Raw genomic sequence first — 23,846 nt, 5'->3', positions numbered from 1 at the left:
TATTATTTATTGTATGGCATGCTAATAAGATGGATGCATTAATTTATTTAAGCTTGACCGGTCCACAAGTAGCAAGATTTAAAAAGTTAATAGCAAACACTCTCCTTTAGCAAAGGAAGAAGGAAAGTTATGCTGAGTGGACTCACGCCAAGGTCAGATAATTATCATTTACCCTTCCTTAATTTTCATTTGTTATTAACTTCTACTGCAATCACACAATTACAAAATATTATCACATGATACAAATATAATTATTCATCTTTTAAAGTTTTCTATTTTCGTACATTTGTAGAACAAATATGATTATGCAGAAACAGAACAAAACAGTCCACAGGATTCCATCACACTTTTCTAGAAATATTTTTTCTGAACCTATTTTTAGAATTAACTGTAATTTGAAGAACAAATACTGAAAGATGTGGCTTTTGTCCTTCACAATGCCTTAATTTTACAATTCTGAAGATGGAAAGTCATTTAGAAATAAATAATTTGATTCTATGAGCTGAACTGTACAACTATTCATTGATTACAAATTCACCAATCTGGCCCACAAGGCATGAATGTGTCTCTTTACAATCATATATTAATATATGAACATTGCTTTATAAAATACATTCTGCTTCTCTTATCCTTCGAATCACGTAAATACATTTGTAATACTCTGGTAGAAAATCCAATGTGCAAAATGCTGACTTCCAGAATCCTTGAGCAAGAGAGCAATAGTTATTATTTCAAACTCTATTATTGACTGTGTTGCTTTTTTGGCATGCTCTCTCCAGCCACTGTTTAAGAAGCTTTTTTTTTGAAATTTTAGTTACTATTTTTTAAAATATTTTTCAACTATATCATGCAAAACAAAAATCCCAAATTAGAAACCAATGCAAAATAAATTTTACTTGACAAAAGTCCTGATAAAATTTTACTTGTAATAATTTCATTTTCATTTTTTAATTTTGTTATAAGGTTTTGATAATATTTTTGGAATCCAGAGATAAATTTAAACTGTCCATTGTGATAATTGGAGAGATAGCACAGAGGCAGGGCGTTTGCCTTGCATGTGGCCAATACAGGACAGACCTGAGTTCGATTCCCTACCTCTATTATGGTCCCAGAGTCTGCCAGGAGCAATTTCTGAGCCCAGAGCTAGGAGCCCTGAGCACCACTGGGTGAAACCCATAAACCAAAAAAAAAAAAAAAAAAAAAAGGATGAAAGAAAAATGCATTTGTAAAATGATTTTATTTTTTAATATCTTAATATTTAATCACTATGATTACAAACATGTTTTTAGTTGGTTTCAGTCATAAAAAGTACACCTCTTTCACCAGTGCAACCTTCTCACTACCAATACACTCCATAGCCCTTCTTTTCCACACACTGTATGTCTTTGAGACAAGCATTCTATTTCTATCACTCACTAGCATTATTAAGTCAGTTTGTGTAGTTATTTCTCTGACTGCACTCACCAATCTTTGTGATAAGCTTCATATCATGGGGTGGTCTTTCCAAACCTCATTTCTATTGCCTCTAGGTATTATTACCATATTGTCTTTTATTTTTCTTAAATCCCACAGATGAGAGAGACTATTCTGTGTCCATCTCTCTCCCTCTGACTCATTTCACTCAGCATAATAGTTCCCATATCCACCCATGTATAGAAAAATTTTGTAGCTTCATTTTTCCTCACAACTGCCTAGTATTTTATTGTGTAGATATACCACAGTTTCTTTAGCCACTCATTTGTTGTTGGGTATTGGGAAAGTCAATTTTAATGATTACCTGACTTATTATGGGGGAGGGGATTCAAGGTCACATGTAGTCTATGCTCTAAGGATTGGCTTACATACTGACTCTAAACTCAGGAATTACTTTTGGCACTGCATAGAGAACAATATGTGGTATGAGTGACCAGGCACAAGTGACTTGAATGCAAGGCAAGAGCTTTAACTATTCTCTGTACTATTTCTGTCAGCCACTTTTTTTAAAAAATATTTCTGTATGACTTTACTCATTGCCTCCACAATTTCCAACTAATCTTCCCTTCAGCTTTCAGAAATGCTGTTATTCTCTGAATTCATGACTTTTTCTTTAAGTAATTAATACTTTAAATACTTCATCACATTAGATTGTTCAGCGGTCCTCCTAAATTTGTTCCCTTGAGGTCAAACTACAATTTTAGAACAAATAGTTATTGTGACATGTTTCCCTTTATTGACTATAAATAATGCATTGTGATTAATTGCTGTGCCTTATACTCTTTGAGCATAATATTGTATGATTAAGAAATATATTTGAACAATTTATGATACAAATGATTCATTGTGATAGTTTCATAAAATAATGAATATAAGTGCTATCATGGATTACTTGCTAAAAAATATATTTTAATCTCACCTTTATTGCTCTGAACAAAAGGAAGGCTTGTGCTTAGTTGCCAGAAAATGAGTCACTATATCAGAATGAAACTGAGGAATTTAATAGCTTTAGTTAAAGGTGAATAATGTACCAAATAAACTTTGACTGAAGTGTATCTTAGAGAGAAAACAAATTAATTTTATGTTCTCAATTATAATACCATAAACCCTGTGATCCATTGATGAAGCTGCTTTTCAATCATCCAGTCAAATGGATTCAATCAACTATTTGAAAAAAGCTTTGTATTGTACTAGCAAAATATTTCAAAATAGATCTTATTTCTAAATAAGAATTAATCATATAAAAATGTGAGGAACTCTGTCACTTCATCCCTAAAGTCTTACTTTTATATTTTGAAATGTTTGAAAGACCATTTCTGATAAGGAGAATCTTGCCTATGAAGTAGTTTATAGCTTTTTTAACAGAACAATGAAGGTTTGACTATGCATAAGAGGATATGCTTATTTTTTATGGGAAATAAAGAGTACCACAGAGAGGGAGAGGAAAATATTGTCTGAGAAATACTTGCATTAACATGGTAAATATAACAGAAAATTGCTTATTTTAAGTATGAACTACTTTTCAAATTCATGCTGAATATATTCCAATTAAATTACACTTTTAAAGATGTTAAAGTTTTTAAATTACTAATATATTAGCTATATTACTCTGACTTTTATTCTATGTATACTCAAATCTTATTTGATTTCTTAAAATACTTTCTAAAATAAAAAAATAATTTTCTCTGGATTTTTTCCACTTCCAATTTTTTTTTCTTCTCAGCTGTCTCCTCCCTTTTAACATTTTGTTTTTTATATTTATTAAAAATGACATTTAATTTTTGCTTTTTTCTTTAAAAGATCATTGCTTGTTTAACTTCCCTATAGAATCTTTTAAAAAAGCATATTAGGCAAACTAATTATAGATTATATTAGTCCTTTTAGACCTCTCATCTGCTCAGTGTATTTAAAAATTTTAATGTAAAATATCATAGAGCTGCCACCTGCTACCCTTTTTACATTTAGTTTTAGAAGACCAATTACTACCAGTTTGGTAAAAAGATATGATACCATATATAAAGTTGACTAAAAGTTATAGCTCAACATAATTATTTGCAGTAGGACACTGATATTATACTTCACTTACTTTATTATTATTATTATTATTATTATTATTATTATTATTATTATTTACTTTTTGTGAATATGTGAATTACAAGTCTTCCACAGTTATATATATTTTTAAATAACATCTTTATTTAAACACCATGATTACAAACATGATTGTATTTGGGTTTAGTCATAAAAAGAACATCCCCGCCCCCCACTTCACCAGTGCAACATTTCCATCACCAATGCTCCACATCTTACTCCTCCCTGGGCCTAAGAGATACAGGGTTTCTCTACCCTGGAAGGATCGACTACAGGCTCTGGACATACTCATTATTGAACCCCAAGGTTTTTTATGATGCCAGGAAACTTACTACTCGGTTGTTATTGACAAAATCAGTCTTCTGTAGTTAGATATCTTGGTATGCACAGTTCATAGGATGAAATCTAGGATCAAGTCTTTCTTTATGGTTCTAGAAGTTCTGCTCTGTCCTGGTTGTAGTCAGTCTTCTGCAATTGGTGATCTTGATTTTTGCACAGATCCTAGAACAAAGCCTAGGATAAAGTCTTTCATTATGTTTCAAGAAGTTCTGCTTAGTAGCAGTTGTCTGGAATTAAAGATCTTGTTTTTTGTACAAATTCTAGTTGAAATCTAGGCTAGGTTTTTTCTTATTGGTTCCAGGAAGAGTTCTGCTCAGTCGCAGTTGTCAAAGTCAGTCTTTTGAGGTTAGTGGTCTTGGTTTTTGCACAGATCAAAGGATAAGGTTTCTTCTGACTTCATCTTACTGTTTGCTGCTCTGACCTTGATCTAACCTGCTCTTGATAAAGTTGTTGCTTTTTCATTGTCATCAGAATGTCGTATCAACCTGTGGGTTAGTGCTCTTAGATAAAGTTGTTGCTTTTTCATTGTCATCAGAATGTCGTATCAACCTGTTGTCAGTTGGTTAGTGTATAATACAAAATAATTTGAGACAATTTGAGCAATTATTTATGATAATGGATACTAATATTTGTGAAGTTTAAACTGGGAGATACTTTTTACAGACAAATGTTTAACTGTAAAAAATTAATATGGGAGCAATTAAAAATCACAATACATAAAGCCAAACCAACATTTGGCTTGAGACTTAGATAAGATCAGATAGGGTATTTGTCAAAATTGTTAGTTAAAGGACTATTAAAAAATTGGACACAAGATCTAGATAAAAAGACGTACCGTCAAGGTGTTTGTCACTTAGTCAAAAAGCCTATTGGTACTTTTTGATGACACAGAGCTAAACATATGCCAAAAGTGTGTTCCAAGAAACAACTATCCTGTTAAAGCAAAGCAAAGAACTGAGTGCCTTGTTTCAGTCATAGGGAGTCACAGTAAACTTCAGGTGTTAAAAAAGACTAGTGTTTTAAAACATTTTATATGTAACTTTTCCAAGCCTATTTCATCTCATTATAATCCCTTAAAATGAATATCCTTTAGAAATTAAAGTCCTGAAAACATCATTAACCCCTCCTATTTCTGCTTTATATCCAGTTACCAAGTTCTGTAAATACCAGGTGTTCTTTCCTCAAAAGGTCCTGCTATCACACTTGGTCAAACTAATAATTATCAGTTATAATGAGGAGAGTTAGATATAGCTCATAAAAACTAGATTGTAAATATCTTCCTTATCTTCCTCCTTCCTTGTGTAGATTTAAAAACTTCACACCCAACACTATAATAGTTTATCTTGAAAGAATCTATTTATTCCAGAGTTTAAAAAAAGAGGATAAAAGAATGGCATGAGACTGATTGTACTCTGAGCACAGAGCCAGGAGTAAGATATGAGCACTGCTGGATGTTCCCCTTCCCCTAAATTGACAACAAAACTAACTAAGACATGCATATTTAAATATTTAGGAGACCTCAGCCATTGACTCAAATTGTTTCCCTGCCATTTTTTGCACCATGGCCACTATTCACAGTACTTTTCTCTGAAAAGAAACAAACACCTGCCCTCTTCTGGAGTGCCCTTCTAGTATACCATTATCAAATCAAAAGGTTTTACAGAAGAAACTGTACTCAGTTCTGATAAGACAGCTACTCTCCATGAATCCTAATCTGTTGATAAAGAATATGAATGAATAGTCTTTATATTCATCTTCAAAATGAGGGCAAGGAATTAGATGAATCTCATCCTGTATGAATTAATTTCTCTCTCTACCTCAAGAATCTTGAATATACTTATGCTAAGACTGAACATATTATAGCAAAACATATTTTATGACATTTTTCCTACACGTTTTTACCAAAATAAATCTGTGATCTCTTCTGATATTTCAGATCACTGATATTCTTGGTACATTACTATCACAAAGCTTTTGCTTGTGACAATCTCACTTTTGGAAACTTTCTACTATTTTGCTTCCATTCCAATGCATATCTATCTCTGTTGTAATTACTTTTTAGTTAATTCAAATGTGATATTTCTGAAGCCATTTTGAATAAGTCATTTCTTCATAGCCAGTTTCCAGTGCAAAAGAAATTGTGTCATTATTTCATATGTGTATTACGTGATTTCAAGTATTTAAGTCTCTTATATAGTCTCCAGTTAGGATAAATGTGCATCTGGTGCATTGAATGTTTTACTTTAATAATCTTCTCACAGTCCTTAGATTAAAAAAAAATTAAGAGCCATTTTTTCTGGTCAATGTTATTTCTGAATATTTTATAGTAATCTTTAGATATCCATATATGTTGTGTATGTAAATATTTTAGGGGATTACTATGTTACTCACCCTAACCTGATTGGTGATTGTGCCCTACCCTAGGGTGTGACCTGGCCTTCTGCCCCCACCCTAGGGTAGTACCTGATTCTGCTTCCACCATTGGTTGGTATCTGATCCCGCCATTGGGTGGTACCTGATTATGGGGGATAAAAGCAAGGGTCTGTGGGAGGCGGGGGGGGGGGCTTTTTTGCTGGAACTGAGGCTGAGTTTTTGTCCACCGAATAAAGCTAATATTTCCACAAGCTAGACAGGGTGGCAGACGCGTGCTCCAAGCTGGAAGAGAAAGGCCTCATCCTCCATCCCTCCATCAGTCAACCTCTTCAGGGACTGACTTGCAACACATATATTTACAGAGATTCTTATATTAAAAGTTTTATTATGGATACTAAACTGGTAAAATTTAAGATACTTATGAAAAATGTGATTCTGTTGTTTTAAACTGCACAGAGAACTTGCTCAGTCACGTAATGCTGAAAACGAAAACTAATCCAGTCATTTCATATTTTAAGATTCAGAAAAACATAACAGTTTGTTATTCAAAAGACACTGCACAATATATAAAACATGAGTGGTAATATTGAACAGTAATTAAGTTAGCCAGAAAGTTGATGCAATTATAATTTTCACTTTTGTTTAAAGTCTCTTTTCAGTTTTGTTGCTTTGGGTCCACACCCAGTGGTAATCAGGAGTTAACTCTCTGTGCATTGCTCAGGGGTTTGTCTCAGATGTATATGGGGATTACTCGTTGCAGAGAATCAAACCTCCACCACCACATGCAAGTCTTTGAGCTACGACACCAGTTCAAAAGTAATTATTTTTTAAAATGTGTTATGTATATCTTAGAAATTTAAACATCAGAGATATTTTATTGTACTTCTTGACTCTGGACATGTGCCTAAGTGTCATGTCTTGGCTATATTTATCAGTTCTCTAAAAGTATTCTAAAAGTCACTTTATACAGTATCTTTAAAACATCTTGATTATTCATCTTTGTATGTTTTATTTTCCTGCTCCATTATAATGTAAATTTTATAAAATGTTTGTTATTATTGCCACGGTTGTAGTTTGGTCATTTCTGTCTAGCTTTGCTTTAATCACATTGTGATGGTACAGTAATGAAGGTGGTTATTAGCTATATTGGCTTGTAACTGTCTTCTGGATGTATAATCAAAATATTGTGCATTATGTGGATATAACTGAAGGGCATCCATCATGTTAAACAAAGTCAGTCAGAAAGAAAAGAACAAGTAAAGGTTGAACTCACTTATTTGTAGTATAGAGTAGAATGAAGTAAGAATAGACAATATTGAATGAGTGCAAACTTTTGTTCTAGGTTTATAAAACTGAGATTACAAAGAGTGGGGTGAAGAGATGAAAAGGTAGACTAGAAGTGACAAAGGGACAGTAGTGGGATGTCTTGGACATTTGGGTAGTGCTGAAGGTGCAGTAACTTTGTAGATCAATATCATAAATGTTAAGATTATCATAATGTATTGCTTATAGTAATGATAACAAGTTAAGTCAAAATTATACAATGAAAAATTCTTTGCATTAACTAAAACAAGCCTTTTTTTCTCTTGGACTCTACTATTATATCTCGCAAAACAGAAAAGTGATCTATTCTGGCAGATTTTAAACAGTTCTTCCTTAAAAATTTTTTTGTTTAGCTCTCTCTAAGCACTAAAACAAGAAAGCCTTAACAACAGCTAATTGAACTGAAAATGTTTTTTTTCCTCTTTGGGTGAGTGAAAATACTCCCTAGAAATACTTAGAAATCTGCCACTCTTGACTACCCTTGGCCCAGATGTAAGAGCCTGAATAAAGAATTTGGTCTGGCAATGGGGTGCTGCTCTGACTGACAGTGATGTGTATGATATAGACTCTACCTGGCAGGACTGGTATGGGAGATTCAGTGCTAAAGTTTTTATGTGTCTTTGAGTATTTGGAGCTCACTCCCTTGGCCCCTCCAGGCAAAGCCTTTAGAAATAAAAATCTGAGGTTATATTTTTGTTTGTTTGCTGCATGTGCAGAAGGAAGATGGTCCTAAAATTTTTTTTGTTTCACAATGTACACTGGCTATAGTAGGGTGAAAACATACTTTCAAATTAAGACTATTTCCATAAATCTTAGCAAATCCTATTTGAAAGCCATTTTAAACATTTTTAGATATTTTTTTTATTCACATGATTGGGTAAAACTAGAAGAAATTATTCTTTCCATTGCTGTGCAAATTTTATCTAAAAATGATAACACAATGTCCTAACATTTATGGGGCAGTCTGGCATTTATATGGTATTGAAGTTTCCAAGGTTGGTTGCTATCTAATGTTCTTTGCCTTTTCAACAAATTTAGATAAAATGCAGAGAATAAGTCTAGTTATATGACTTATACTGTAACACTGCAAGTAGTCAGTATATGTTGAAGGAAATATTTAGAGTTTGGGGGGCATTGGGTATACCTGGCAGTCTGTGGGAGTCACCCCCAGTGTTGCTTGGAAGACCATACAATGCCAAGCATAAACTCAGGTCCCCTGTAAACAAAGCTTGCATTCCAATCATTTCAGTCATCTCCTGCTCTTTATTTACTCTTATAGTTACTAATAATGATTTTATAGAGGGACTGTTTATTATGTTATTGATTTCAATTAATGCTATGACTATTGTTTTATTGTTACTACATGTTTGCTATTGTAGTGATTGTTTTGCCAATGCTTGTGACAATAATGTAAAGTAAATAAAAGAATCTTTGAAATTAGAAATGCCTGGAACAGCTGAGAGAGAGAGTTCTACCATTCCTCTAGTTTTTATTATGCAGAATATACAAATAATAAAAAAAAAACAAGGTTTTCCATTAGGTCATATTTCTAAAGGAAAAATGGAGAAGTGAAACACATTACAACCACAAAATATGTAATATACTGCATATTTGTAATATACTGATATAATATAAAGAAATGTGAGCTAGATAAGACTGAATTTTTCTAAGGATAACAAGAAAAACTACTAATAGCATCATTGAATATATATTGTCAGATTCTCTTTAGGTTTGTTCCTAAGTTGTATCATTTAATTCTCCCAAAATTTATCCTGATTATATAGGCTAAGACCAAAACCAAAGTCACATAGGCACTACATGAAGTGACCATGAAACAAACATATACATTATTTCTTAACCTTCTTTGTTTGCTTGTTTTGCCAATACTTTAAGGCTCTAAAACAGATATTATAGTTCTTGGTTAATATAGAGCAATGCTCTAAAATAAATATTATAGTTTTTGATAATATTAATTACCAACAGTATATCAGTCTAATAAGGAGAAATGAGACCTTGGTTTAAGTGAATGCAAGTATAATTTACTATATAAAATATTATATGCATCTTGATATATTCTTTATATATTTTAACCTTATGAGAATTCTTGACCATAGAAATGTAAATAAAATCATGAAAAATGTATTCTCTTATCACTGTTACTCACATATGAAAATGAAGATCTTTATAGTGTATTGACTGTAATTTAATTTTTGTTGTTGTTGAAGGTTGGGGCACACTTGGCCATGTTCATGGGTTATTGTTGGCTCTATACTCAGGAATCACTTCTCAGGATGTACAGGGTACCACATGGCATATCAGGGATTAATCTCAGGTCAGCCACAAAAAGGTCAATGCTCATCCCACTGTCTGTTGCTCTCCCCTTAAATTTAAAGCATTATAATAATCAGCTGTTTTGTTTTGTTGTTAATTAAAAAATGAAAAGTTAAAAGTATAATATAAATAGGGCAGAAGAGATAGCATAGAGATAGGGCGTTCACCTTGCATGCAGAATGTCGTTGGTTTGAATCTCGGCATCCCATTTGATCCCCTGAGCCTGCCAGGAGTAATTTCTGAGCATAGAACCAGGAGTATCCTCTTGAGAACTTCCGGGTGTGACCCAAAAACCAAAAAAAAAAAGTATAACATAAAATAAGAAGGTAGAATTTGTGTAACATAGAACACTAACATAAGAAAAATGTTTAAAGAACTTCTGAAAGACAGAGCATGTAAATATTTAATACATAATTCAAATATTTAATACATAATTTCAGGTGTGTAACAGTATATGCCATTTTCTAAGAAAACTTCCTTGGGTCAGAAATAAAAATTTTTATTAATCCCAAAAGAATGGTAGTTAGCTATCCTTTGAGTACCATCACTCAGTCTCTAGCTAATGCTGAGTCATATTAAAGACTTCTGGAATTTTGTTTTGTTTTTGGAGCTTTTTAGTTTTGTGTTTGCCTTTTTAGGTTTGGATCACATCCAGCAGTGCTCAGAGCTTTTACTACTGAAGCTTTTCTTTAAAAAATGATCATGAAGAGAGACTTCTATAAACTCTAGTGATTAGATGGAGCAACATAGAGATTCATTTTTTAAGAGGACACAGCCCATAGATCAATAGACTTAAAGACTGAGATAGATTTTAACATTGGTGAATAGTTTTTAATTATAACTGGACTTTTCTAAAATATTAGATGTTAGAATAGAATCTGGCATTTCTATTACATCAATAACTCACAAAAATGAAAATACAATTACTAATAATATAGCAAATGAGTGTTACTTGTGTCCCTTTGTTTTAATGTTTTGATTTTTGCTATCAAGTGAGCATCTATGCCCAAGAGCTCTATCCAGAGGTGCTTCAGGGCTCAAATCCAGGTCTCCAGCATTTAAAGTATATATTCAGCCTATTATAATATCACTCCAGCTGCTAAAAAATTTTTATAAAAATAATAAAGTACAGGAGACAAGTTGATAGCATATGATGTATGGTACTTGCCTTACATGTGGCAAACCTGTTTTTGAACCCCAGCATCATATATGATTCCCTGAGCACCGCCAGGAGTTATCATTGATCACAAAGCCATGAGTAAGTCCTATGCACTGAAGATGAGCCCCAAAATAAATAATAAAAATAATGTACAGAAAAAATCTGCACTCGCCCAATTTTGGAAAATTAAGACAGGCTTTTTATAAAAGATACTAATAAATTAGATATTGAAAGGTAAATAAGCACTGAGACATTAATATATTATTTCAGACACAGGGAAAGGGCAATAAAAAAGCCCCAGAGTTCATCTGAGAAAGCAAATGAGTTTTTATTATGTGTTCAAGGAAATATTAATGAGATTTAAAAAAGTAATTTAGAGATAAAGGAGTTAAATCATCAGATATCTTACTTTCTATACTAAGAATAGAATATTTAATCCTGAAAGCCATATGTATTTTAATCACAAGAACAGGACTTCATTCAATTAATTTAGGAGTAATTTAAAGGGGAGCAGAAATTAAAATATAGATGCAGAAAAATCACTCATTATGCCTTCAAGAAATTAGTACCTCAAATTCTATCAGTAAAGTCAGCTAGAAAAATATTACACTTGAGAAGGATTTGGATAAAAAACACATAAAACATAACAGATTTGATGAAAATAAGAGAAGAATGTCAAGCAGCTCTATTCATGATAGCCAGAATCTGGAAACAACTTGAGTGCCTGAAAACAAATAAGTGAATGAAAAACAAAAACAATGGTTCACCTACATAATGGAATATGGCATAGCTGTTAGGAAAATTTAAGTCATAAAATTTGCTTATGCATAGATGGATATAGTGAGTATTATGCTGAGCAAAATAAGTCAGAGGGATAAAGATCATATTCATTTGTATAAAAATGTTGCTCATAATAGCTAAAGAAAATAGAGTCAAAGGTCATGAGGACTAGTCTATGGCACAGGAAGCTTGCCACAAATGTGATGTAAATATGGTAGAGAGCAGAGAAGAGACCACTATGACAAAGATAGCTGGAAATAACTACCCTGAACAAGACCTGGGTGCTGAAAGGAGATAAAGTGATATGCATGTTAACCCTTTAGTAACAATATTGCCAGCAAGGAAAAAAAAGAGTGAGAGACAGAAGAAGGAAAATGTCTACCACATGGTAGGAGGGAAACTAGGGACATTGATGGTGAGAAATGTACATCGGTAAAGGGTGCTGTTGATTGTATGACTGAAACACATTCATGAACATCTTTCGAGCTGTGTACCTCATGGTGATTCAATTATATTATTTATAAATAAAAATACTTGAGTAAAAACAATGTGAAGGTTAACTCAAAAAAGAGAAAGAAGCATCTCAGATGATTCTCATTTCCATATGAGCTGATGAAAGACTTAAGATTCTTTCATGTAGATAAGTATTCATTTAAAGGAACAGGTATTGGATAGAATCATACTATAATTCTATCTTAGTCTTACTTAGGCTGAAATGCCTTGAGGAAATTCAATAGGGATGTTTTATAGACAGACATTCCTGTAAATCTGAATGAAAAAAAAATAAAAGTTCAACCTTAGAATTACATTAGCCAGATGGGGCTGTCATAAAAAGAAAAGAGAAGATAATTTTTTTCCCATTTTGGAAGTCTAAGATCAAGGTGCTGAATGGATTGATAGCTGGTGAGGTCTTCCCTCCTGAATTGAGGTGGGTGTTTTCTCCTGGGATAGGCTCTAACATTATCTTTAGTAGGTGCACACACTCTCCTAGTTCCACATCTACTTATTAAATGGTCCTAATAGATTAGCTCCCATCTTTTTTTTAACCCTCATTTGACCTTAATTACATCCTTAAAGGACTTTCTCCAAATACACTCACATTGGGAGTTAGTGATTTAACATAAAATTTAGACAGAATATAATTTAGTCTCTAGCAGACACAGATCACCAGATAGACATTTAATATAATCACTTTAGAAATGTTTTAAGGTTGAAGTGCTGAATTATTTGTGCAGCATCAAGAAAGCACTGAAAAGAGAATGTGCTTGGCACTCTTAGAGTTGTATTATGGGGCAGACCAAATAATTATCCCTGCCTAGCAAGTAAAGCTCAAACACCACCACAACACATAAGTCAACAGAAAATTAGGTTATGGTGGGTTCACAGAACACTACTAAGTCTATTGAATTTCCCAAAGAAATAGAATTAAGCCATGCTAGCTGACTTCCAGGGATGGATTATTTCATGATGTTGAACAAGAATGTCCCAGAAATTTTCTCAGAACATCAAACACATCTTCAAATCTTATGGATAATATCCCAGGGAACCTTTAATATCTTTGCAGAATAAACCATGCTATTTGTGACTCAGAAGGATGAAGGGAGAACCAGCTGCCCCACCTGTGAACTGAAAGTGTGGTTCTAGGGAGGCAGGTATTTCAAAGCCAGCGTTGCCTTCTTCCTATAAACCTGCCCCTCTGGCTGTGTTCAAACACATGGACTGTTCACTGCACAACATGATTATCCAGCTATCACCAGTGGGGCTCTGCAAGAACAAAAGGCTGAGGGGCAAAAAAGGATTTTTGTTATTCAGTTACTATTCTTATGAAACATTCATATAGTAAAGGAATTGCCTTGCTGTTAAAAGAAATTTTGTTAAAGGCACCATATGAAAAAGATGCTCATGCTACTTTTAAAGTAACTGTGCATATTTTCAAAAAATGTTTAATTTTTTTAAAGGGAAAGTTATACACTTAGTTTAGAAGTCAATTTTAATTTTTTTAAAGGGAAAGTTATACACTTAGTTTAGAAGTCAATTTTCAAATAGTAAAAGATGAGTGATATAGATTTGTTTGTGATATAGATTTGTTTGCCTAAGTTGAAATTCTACATGTATGAATTTGTGCAATTAGTTTTATGTCAAACATTATTCATTTTATTCTGAGACATATGCTTATGTCAGTTTGTGCTTGTTTTGATTTAGCCACATGTGATGCTATTTGGAACTACAGGCCCAGTGGTCAGGTAGCTCAAGAATCATTTGCTATGTCTCTAGATCCTCCAGATTCTTAGGCTACAAATGCAGTCAGGCTACTTACCTCCAAACACCTAACTTCACACAGCATGAACATGGTCACTTGTCTAAACAAACCACAGTAGGGAATAATTTGGAGGTCCTCAAAAAAATAAAAATGGAACTACTAGATGATCCATTCATTTTACTCCTAAGAAATGTCTCTATTCAAAGAATAAAGAATGATTAACTAAAAAAAATAACCTAGGGGCCGGGCGGTGGCGCTGGAGGTAAGGTGCCTGCCTTGCCTGCGCTAGCCTAGGACGGACCACGGTTCCATCCCCCGACACCCCATATGGTCCCCCAAGAAGCCAGGAGCAACTTCTGAGCGCATAGTCAGGAGTAACCCCTGAGCGTCACAGGGTGTGGCCCAAAAACCAAAAAAAAAAAAAATAACCTCAATTATTTGTAGCACTTACAATACACATGATATGAAAACAACTATAGTGTTCATTGATAAATTGGTGAATAAAGATATAACCTATATATACAACAGAATACAATACTACAGCAAGACAAAATGGAACTGTTTTCCATTTGAAATAAACATAGGAGGATCTTAAGGGAATTCTAAACATTATAATTAATCCCAAGGAGAAATATAAATACTAAATGATATTTTAGCAGCTATTCACATATTGGTGCTTTATATAAAAATTATCTGAATAGAATAACATACTAAAGCTGAAAATATAAGTAGGAATAGGATGGGGAGAACAGAATCACTGACCTTAAATTACTTTGTTCCAAATAGTTAACATGTGGGAATAAGAATATCTATGAGTGGAGGGGAAAGAGTTCTGTTTATTCATTAATATCCCCAAATTGAATATCTTGCTTCTTGGTAGTATGAGTAATAGAACTCAGATTCTTTTTTATTTATCAATTCAGAGAAACTGATTCACTCCTCCTGGTTTTATTTTATCACTCAGAATTCTCAATCATTCTTGGAATGCATTATTGCTGTGAACTGATTATTCAGATTATAGGAGTTACACAGACTGGATACTATTGAGCTCATGTTCCTTCAGAAAGATACCATTTACCTTATGACAGGCTATTAATGGAACTGGTAAGGACCCATTGTTTGCAGAGCCCCATGTTTGCCAAATAAATGACCGAGTGCTGAAGAAACAAGTTTGATTCCTATATTCCTAATAAGGGTCACCTTATAAATAATCAGAAGCCCCGAGGGCACCAGACCCAACCATGGTTTTGTGGATTAAACTTAGGGATTTCAGACCAGAGCAATAGTACAGCAGTAAGGCACTTACCTTGCATATAGCCAACCTAGATTTTTTTTTTTGTCAACCTAGATTTTATCCTTGGTATTATATATCATTTTCTGAGCCCCATCTGGAGTGATTCCTGACTAAAGTCAGAAGTAAAAATCTGAGCACAGTTAGATATAGCCCCCAAACCAAAAACAACAACAGCAACAACAGTAATAAAAATAAATAAACAAACTCAGGGCCTATATGTGCTAACCATGTGTATGTTATGTGCTAACCTTGTGTATGGCTGTCTGAGCTATCTCCTTTGTTCTTGAGTTTGATTTTTTTTTTTACTTTTAAAAAAGACTTTATGAGTCTTTTTTAATTCTAGAAATTTTTTTCTTTTTAAATAATATCTTTATTTAAGCACCATGTTTACAAACATGATTGTAGTTGGTTTCAGACATAAAAAGAACACACTTCTTCACCAGTACAACATTCCTACCACCAATGCCCCCCATCACCCTTCTTCCCACCCCCGCATGTATTCGAGTTTGATTTACTGTGCAACAAATGAAACCGAAACAGGCACAACAAGCAAAGGGAAAAGAAATGTTGGGTCTCTATTTACTCAGAAGCCTCAGAGTTCAATAGCCTAAGTCCTCCCCAGTTCTCATTCTGTACTTTGAGGCTTTTCCCCTATTACAGTGCAATCAGTGAATCACTATATTTCTTCCAGTACTATTTCTTCATCCACACCCAGCAGAACTCAGGGGTCACTCCTGGCCTGTTTTCAAGGTTGTTTCCTGCAGTGCTCAGAGAACCTTCAGGGCCAGGGATTAAACTTGAGTTTGACTCTCATACACTCTAGTCCTTTGAACTAACTCTGTGGCTCTATCTCATACTGTGAAATAACTTCCCTAGCTTTCCTTAAACTCTTTGAACTATGTAAGTCTTCAGTAAAAAGTTCTCAGATATTACTTTGGTCCATTTACATTCCCTAATTAAAACTAGGATTGAGCCCAGAAATTCTTGATCACTCTTATGTTTGTTTGTTTGATTTTACTGATTTATTTATTATTTATTTTTTGGCCATACCCGGTGACTCTCAGGGGTTATTCCTGGCTCTGCATTTAGAAATCATTCCTGGAAGACTCAGGGGACCATATGGGATGCAGGGTATCGAATCTGGGTTCATCCTGGGTTGCCACTTGCACAGCAAACTCCCTACAGCTCTGCTATCATTCCAGCCCTTCTTGATCACTTTTATATATCCAAACTCTTACAAATTCTGTTCAATTTAAATCTTAACTTTCTTATCAAATTTGTCACAGACCCCTTTCTGTTTTCTAACACCATTCTGTTTCTAGTTCAGGAACCTTGCTTTGGTAAAGAAAAGAATTTCATATGTCTCCTCTCTCTTCTATTTTTAACAACTTTGACCTTGAAGTAAGGGGAGAAAGAAGAAGAAAGGCAGCTCATGGTCTATGGAGCAGTCAAGGGGCATGCAACAGCCATCTCTGACTTTGAACATTGCTTTCCCGTCAGGTCTTGACAGAACTGGCTATCTAGGCTTTCCTGTGGGGAATCTCAATGAAAAACCTGTTTAACTTTCAGTTAAAAACACCATTTGCATTGGATCCAGACACCATTTATTGGGTGAGCTCCAGTCCACCCTCCACGCAAAAACAGATCACAAACATTAGTTTTCATTTGTTTGAATTTTAAAGATACTTCACAGATATTGTTTGCCAAAAAGTTGTGGCAAAAGATGCAATTTGCATCTCCTTCTCTCCATCCTGCTCAGACTTTCTTACTACATAAGCCTATTCAGAATGAAACAGTCTTCTATGCACACACTCAAAGGAAAAATTCTGAACACTAACCTCACTAGACTGAATATGGTGGAAGTACTCATTCTTTTTAAGACTGGTGCTTTTCAATCAGTGCTGGAGAGGATGTGTAAAGACAGGACCTCTCATTCATTGTTGGTGTGAATGCTATATAGTCGAGCCTTTGTGAAAAAAAAAAACAATATGGAGATTCCTCAATAAAATTGGAAATTGCAGGGCTGGAGCAGTGGCACAAGCAGTAAGGTGTCTGCCTTGTTCGTGTTAGCCTAGGAGAGACTACAGTTTAATCTCCTGGCTTCCCATATGGTCCTCCAAGCCAGGAGTGATTTCTGAGTGCATAGCCAGGAGTAACCCCTGAGCGTCACTGAGTGTGACCCAGAAAGCAAAAACAAGCATGCTAACAAAACAACTGGAAATTGAGCTCCCAACTATGATCCAACTATAACACTCTTAGGGATATATACCCTAGAGACACAAAATGATATAAAAATGCCCTCTGCATGCCTATGTTCATTGCAACTCTATTTACAATAGCCAGAATCTGAAAACAACCCAGATGCCCAAACAATAGATGAGTGGCTAAAGAAACTGTGGTACATGTACATAATGGGATACTATTCAGCTGTCAGAAAAAAATGAAGTCATGAAATTTTCCTCTACATGTATGGACATGGAAACTATTATGCTAAGGTAAATGAGTCAGAGGGAGAAAAATAGACACAGAATAGTCTCACTCATCTGTGGAATTAAGAAAAGTAAAAGACAGTTTGGTAATGGTACCCAGAGAGAATAGAGATGAGATTTGAAAGGATGAGCCCATGATATGAATCAGACCACAAAGATTGGTGAGTGCAGTTAAATAACTACAACATCTATTATGATAATGGTAGAGATTGAGAGAAATAGAGGACCTGTCTCTAATAAAGGCAGGGGGTGGGGGAGGAGTCAGTTGGGGGCATTGGTGATGGGAATATTTCACTGATGAAGAGGGTGTGTTTTTTATGACTGAAACCCAACTACAAATATATTTGTAACTATGGTGCTTAAATAATATATTAATAAAAAAGAAAGGATTCGAAACTAAAAAAGAAAAAGAAAAACGTGATAGAACTAAAGATGTTTTCAAATATTCTCCTAGTATCATGATTTAAAAAAATAAATTAATTAAATAAAATAAAATATACCAGCAACAATCTCATCATCAGTGTCAACATCCTTCCACCAGTGTTCTCAGGTTCCCTTTTATCCCCAGCCTGCCTCCTATTGGTTTTTTAACCTATTGGCTTTTTAACCTAATCTGAGAATTAGGTAGCTAGCTCCAGGATAACAAATTTACTCAACCTTATCAATCTTCCTCACCCAAAGTTATTGTCTTTTCTCAAGTCAGTCATTTTTCTTTCCAGTTGCTCCAACAGAGCTGGCCTCAGAGGCCTAGAGTGTCTTTAAGCACTACCTCCCTCTTGCTCCGAAACATCAGGTCCTGTGTCTAGACCAGTGTGGGGTAAAGCCCTCAACTTTCCTGCCAGTAACCTGTTGCATTCATTCATATATTTTCACTCAGAGAAAATCTCCTGTCCTGTGTCTAGACCAGTGTGGGGTAAAGCCCTCGACTTTCCTGTCAGTAACCTGTTGCATTCATTCATATATTTTCACTCAGAGAAAATCTCCTGTCAGAGATTTAACAGAATAACACTTAGCTGAACAAAGCAACAGATGGTGCATAGGCCTATGCATGCCTTGCAATGAGTCTAAAAGTATGTTAGTAGTAATAAAATAACAATAAAGTTTCAGCAGTATAACAGAATATGCATGTCCAAATGAGCCGAATCAAATCAAGTTTTGAAATATCCTTTGGGGCTTTTAAATGCTCTATCAAATAAAGTCATTTTTATTACCTTTAGAGTTTTTGAAATCTGAAGTAGTATAATCAAATTGATCACTCATCTAATTCACCAGACTTGGTTCCAGATGACTTTTGTTTATTTTCACTAATTTGGTTTGGCCCCAAATATCCTCAGGGCTACCATTGATGATGTTTGAAAATATGTTTCCTATTCTAAAGGCAATACAAACAAATGAAAACAAAACAAAGAAATGGAAAAAATATAATAATCTGAATTTGGCAGACTTGTCTATCTACCATAGTAACAAACAGCCTCAAAGATTCAGTGGCAAACTACAAAGATATTTTTCTTTTACGTAGCCTATGGGCTGTAGATTTGCTATAGTCCTGCTGGCCTCCCAGTAGACAACCTCCACATAGCAGTACTAGGTCCTGATTCACATTGTCTTCACATTCCATAACTGAAGGAGCAGTCTTCTACCCTCAGGCAGGGGACTGTTTTGCTCACAGCAGCAAATTGAGTTTCAGAAGGCAAATCAAACGACAATAGTTCATTTAAGACTTCTGCATGGCTGTGGATACATCGTGTTTAGACATTCTTATTGGCCAAAAGAAAGTTACACATAGTGAATTTTGACAAGAGGTGGAGATATAAGAAAATATTGGAAGTCCTGAAGCAAAGCTTATGAATATATTATGTTAAGAGAGGAAAGGAATTGAATCCAATCTACCACATATTGTGCGATGATGAAAATGTCTTGGTTTTTATTTCATTTTTGTTTAGGTTAGGTCCACACTTGATAGGACACAGGGATTTCTCCCAGCTCCGAGCTCAGGGATCATTCATGGCAGGTCTTGGGGGACTATATGGGCTGTCCACCAAGGAATTGAATGCAGCATGAGACACATGCAAGGCAAACGCCAAAACCACTAACTATTGCTCTGGTCCAACAATGAAATATCTCGAGTATGAAGATATAATACTGCAGAGACTATTTTTAGGATAGTAATAAATATCATATATACATATGATGGTAAGGGGATCATTTCAGTTATATTCCTTATGGGCCTCATATTTTTAATGTTCTAAAATTATATACAATCTCTGTAAAGTATAGACTTATATCATCTCCTTTTTTAATTTAAGAGTTGTTGCAAAGTAATTTATTAAAAATAAATATTGTGAACTAGCTATTAACTATAAATTTTAGCTCTGCAGAACTGTCCCTATGGTAAAATTTAACATGTTTTTCAACATTCTTCAATACTGAAAAATAATTCAATATCCTAAGAATGAATCTGTCATAAGAAATAGTTATCCTTGCAAACATATATATACACATTTATATACAATGTTTCTCAACTGGGAAAAATAAAAAAGAAATCCCTTAATCATGGAGAAGTGAAAACAAAGTTGTAAAGTTGTAAAGAGAGAAATTCTTTTTACTTAACAATCACCTAATTCAAATCTTAGAATTAAAAATGTTCTCTTAAGGGTTAGATGTCAGCCTTCATATGACATGGTGTTACAAATATACTTAGAAGATATACTGGAAAATCAATCTATGCTCTCTAAAAAAGTAGTCTGTTGGCCCACTAGGATTTGGCCCACATAAAGTCACAAAGTAGGGAATGGGAAAGAGAAGTCTTAAAATGATCTGAAGGTACTTATCTTCAGTGTGTAGTTCAATTTCTTCTGCCTTTATATGATGGTCTGTTCCCCTCTTTGACAAGAAATACACAAGTAGATAAAAATGTAATGCAGTCCTTAAGACCCAAGATAGCATGCTGTTAAGAGCCAAACCTCAGTCCTACTCTGACACTTCTACTCTGAGATTGGGAAGTAAGGAAGAGGGACTGGTATGATTACGCTGCTGTGTCCTGCTGTTAGGCTGATGACATGTGAACTATCTGTCTTTCTCCTGTGGCTCTAACAAGTCACTCACCATGTGATAAGGAGAAGCTTTGCTCAGGAAAACCTGAAGTAAAACTCTTATTTCTTAGAGGAAAACATTCATTTTATGCTAGCTGGGTTTTGTGACTACTAGAGATGTCTCCCTGTCACCATGATCCTCTTAATCGAGGCAAATGAATAACTAATAACAAATAGGTGAATGGACATTCACTGCTCTTAACAAAGCAAGTTTTAACACAGATTCTCAGTCAGCTGAGTTAGTTTTCCTTCCCTTCTTGTTTCCTGTCTCTCCTATTTGACACTGTGGGAATATTCACTCCTTTGCATTTACCCTCAGTGTAATGGTGCCATTACCTACTGTGTGCAAAACATATTCAAAATTACCTCAATTTTTATCATTATCCTTGGACATCAGACATTAAGAAAAACAGGCTTCTGTCATTTGAGTTTACCTCACAGTTCATACTAGGTCACACAGCTTGCACTCTAAAAGCCTGATCTTTTGATCTCAATTCTTAATTGACACTTTTCTGTTCCATGGCCTTGATTTTCAAAATAAGACACAAACAAGAACAAAAATTAACCCCATTTTATTTGGCATAAGCAAAGCTGGACAAGATCATTTGAAAAGGTTTTTATAATAGGAAGAGAGAAAGATCTTACAAGGCATCAGGTAAAAACTGTGGTGGGAAGTATTTGCCTTCTAATTTTCAAACTGAATTTTTCCTCCTTGATTTAGGTGTGTATGGAAAACATAAATGTATATTTTAAGAATATTATGATCCAATCATATGATTTTATGGTTCCTCAGCTCCATCTCAAAATACATGCAATGACTACTTTTGTAAAAAGTTGTTGACTTTGGGGATGGAGCAATAGCACAGAAGGTAGAGCATTGCCTTGCATGTGGCCAACTGAGGTTTGATCCCCAGCATCCCATATGGTTCCCCAAGACTGCAAGGACTGATTTCTGAGCTCAGAGCCAGGAGTAATCTGGGAGCACTCTGGTGTGTGGCCCAAAACAACAAGAACAAAAAGTTGTTGACTTTATGTAGAATAACTTTTGCTTTTCTCATTTATGTAAAAGTCAGGTAGTTATAGATTGATATTTATATACTAGAACTGGTTAAAATAGGTTTAAACTACAATTCAATATTCAAGTTATACAACAATTTCAACAAATGTTTATTGGGATATCGAAACTATTAAAAAATCTCCATCTTATTGACTCTAAGTAAACTATAAGATGATATATTGCTAAAGAATCAAAACACTAAGATATCTAAATGATGCATAGTCTAACGTGTCTAAAGTTTTACAAGTGTATTTCTTACATCTGAAGCAAAGTCACATCTCTTATTTCTTTAAATGAGTAAATACTCCAAATAATGGTAGTATTAATTTAATGCATTTCTTACATTCCAAAAAAGTCATAGAGAGATATTCTTGTGTTCAAAATAGCTAGCTAAGAAAGAATATAATTTTCCATTGATTGATGTTTAACAGTTTGCTTGTTTTTTTGTTTGTTTTGTTTCGTTTTTTTAAGAAAAGCTTTCCAGAAGAAAGAAATATTACTCCACTCAAAGTTTATCTCCCTTGGGATAATGAAAGAGCTAGTGGAAGATAATAAGTTGGCTTTATAATGCCATAAAAAATGTAAACCCATTCAGTTAATTTCTTTAACTTAAATGTGTAAGTGCAGAAATATAGAACAGATCAAAATAATGTGTTCTAGTTTCTATAATGTAATTTATTTGGGGAAAAACTACAGAATTAGGATTTTTACAAAAATGCATTTTTGTAAAAAAAAATTTAAACTACTATAAATTTATTTTTCTACACATTTTAAACTACTATAAATTTATTTATTTTAATTTGGATTTTTGGGATACTCCCACCTTCAGCCTCAGCCACATACAAAGCAAACACCCTACTGCTGTGCTATTGCTCTAGCTTCTAATTCTTCGTTTTTTAAATATCCCTTCCAATTTCAATTTTCTTCTAGTTCCTGAAATGATGATTATTTTCACAGACTAGAGATCTGTTAAGATTAATGGCATCAATTTTTAATTATCATTTTGTTATTCAAAGCCATAAGTATTTGCCACTCTACTTTCAGTATTTTAAGAAAAACTGAAGAAAACATTTCCACATATTGCAATTAGTTTTAGGGCAATTTAAAATTGTCACATGATAAATATAATACTCAAGAGTTCTTCATTTCTTCATTATCTAGCAAAGGGCTCTTATTTTTTTGTTCCCTGTACCTCCTGAGTATGTAACATGATCAAGCTGCTAGGAATTCTGGGTTTAAGGAAGCTGTAAGATAAGTTGAGTTATTGTATGCCAATAGACTTGTACCTACACTTTTCAAATGCCTTAGCGTAATCTGATGTTCTTCATAGATCTGTAATGTAGGAGGTATTGATTTATTTTACAGATAAATTATATTTCAGCCTGGTTTAGTAGCTGACCTAAGTTACTTATAGACTGTTGAACTGGAGTTCGAAAGGTGAAATTCTGAAAAAAAAAAAAAAAAAACATGCTTCTGTCTTTACACTAAGTCGTCCAGGTAATCAAGGATAAATGATGGAAGAGAGCAACATAGTTATAGGTCAGTGTGAGATTATTTATTGAAGAAAGAAGAAAGTTAGTCAAATTAAATCATAATATGGAATATCACTAATAAATACTATTTCTACAATTTTTAGTCCATGCTTTACTAAGAAAAAAATATGCTCTGAAGGTATTACAGAATTAAGGAAGTCTGAAAGAAGAAAAATGCCTTGTGAATTAAAATGGAAAAGGCATCTCTCTTATTGATCCTCCATTTTTGGAATTTCATTAACAATCAGTTGGA

General features: G+C 34.0%; 1 protein-coding gene across 1 annotated transcript in view; it reads left to right on the top strand.

Moving 5' to 3' along the window:
- Positions 1–23,846, top strand: part of PIK3C2G (phosphatidylinositol-4-phosphate 3-kinase catalytic subunit type 2 gamma) — a 378,850-nt gene that overhangs the window by 215,515 nt on the left and 139,489 nt on the right. The gene's annotated exons all lie outside the window — the stretch shown is intronic.

This window comes from Suncus etruscus, chromosome 11, assembly GCF_024139225.1.
Source record: "Suncus etruscus isolate mSunEtr1 chromosome 11, mSunEtr1.pri.cur, whole genome shotgun sequence".
Lineage (NCBI taxonomy): Eukaryota > Metazoa > Chordata > Mammalia > Eulipotyphla > Soricidae > Suncus > Suncus etruscus.
The sequence above is the reverse complement of the archived record's forward strand: the minus strand, read 5'-3'. Positions and strand labels throughout refer to the sequence as shown.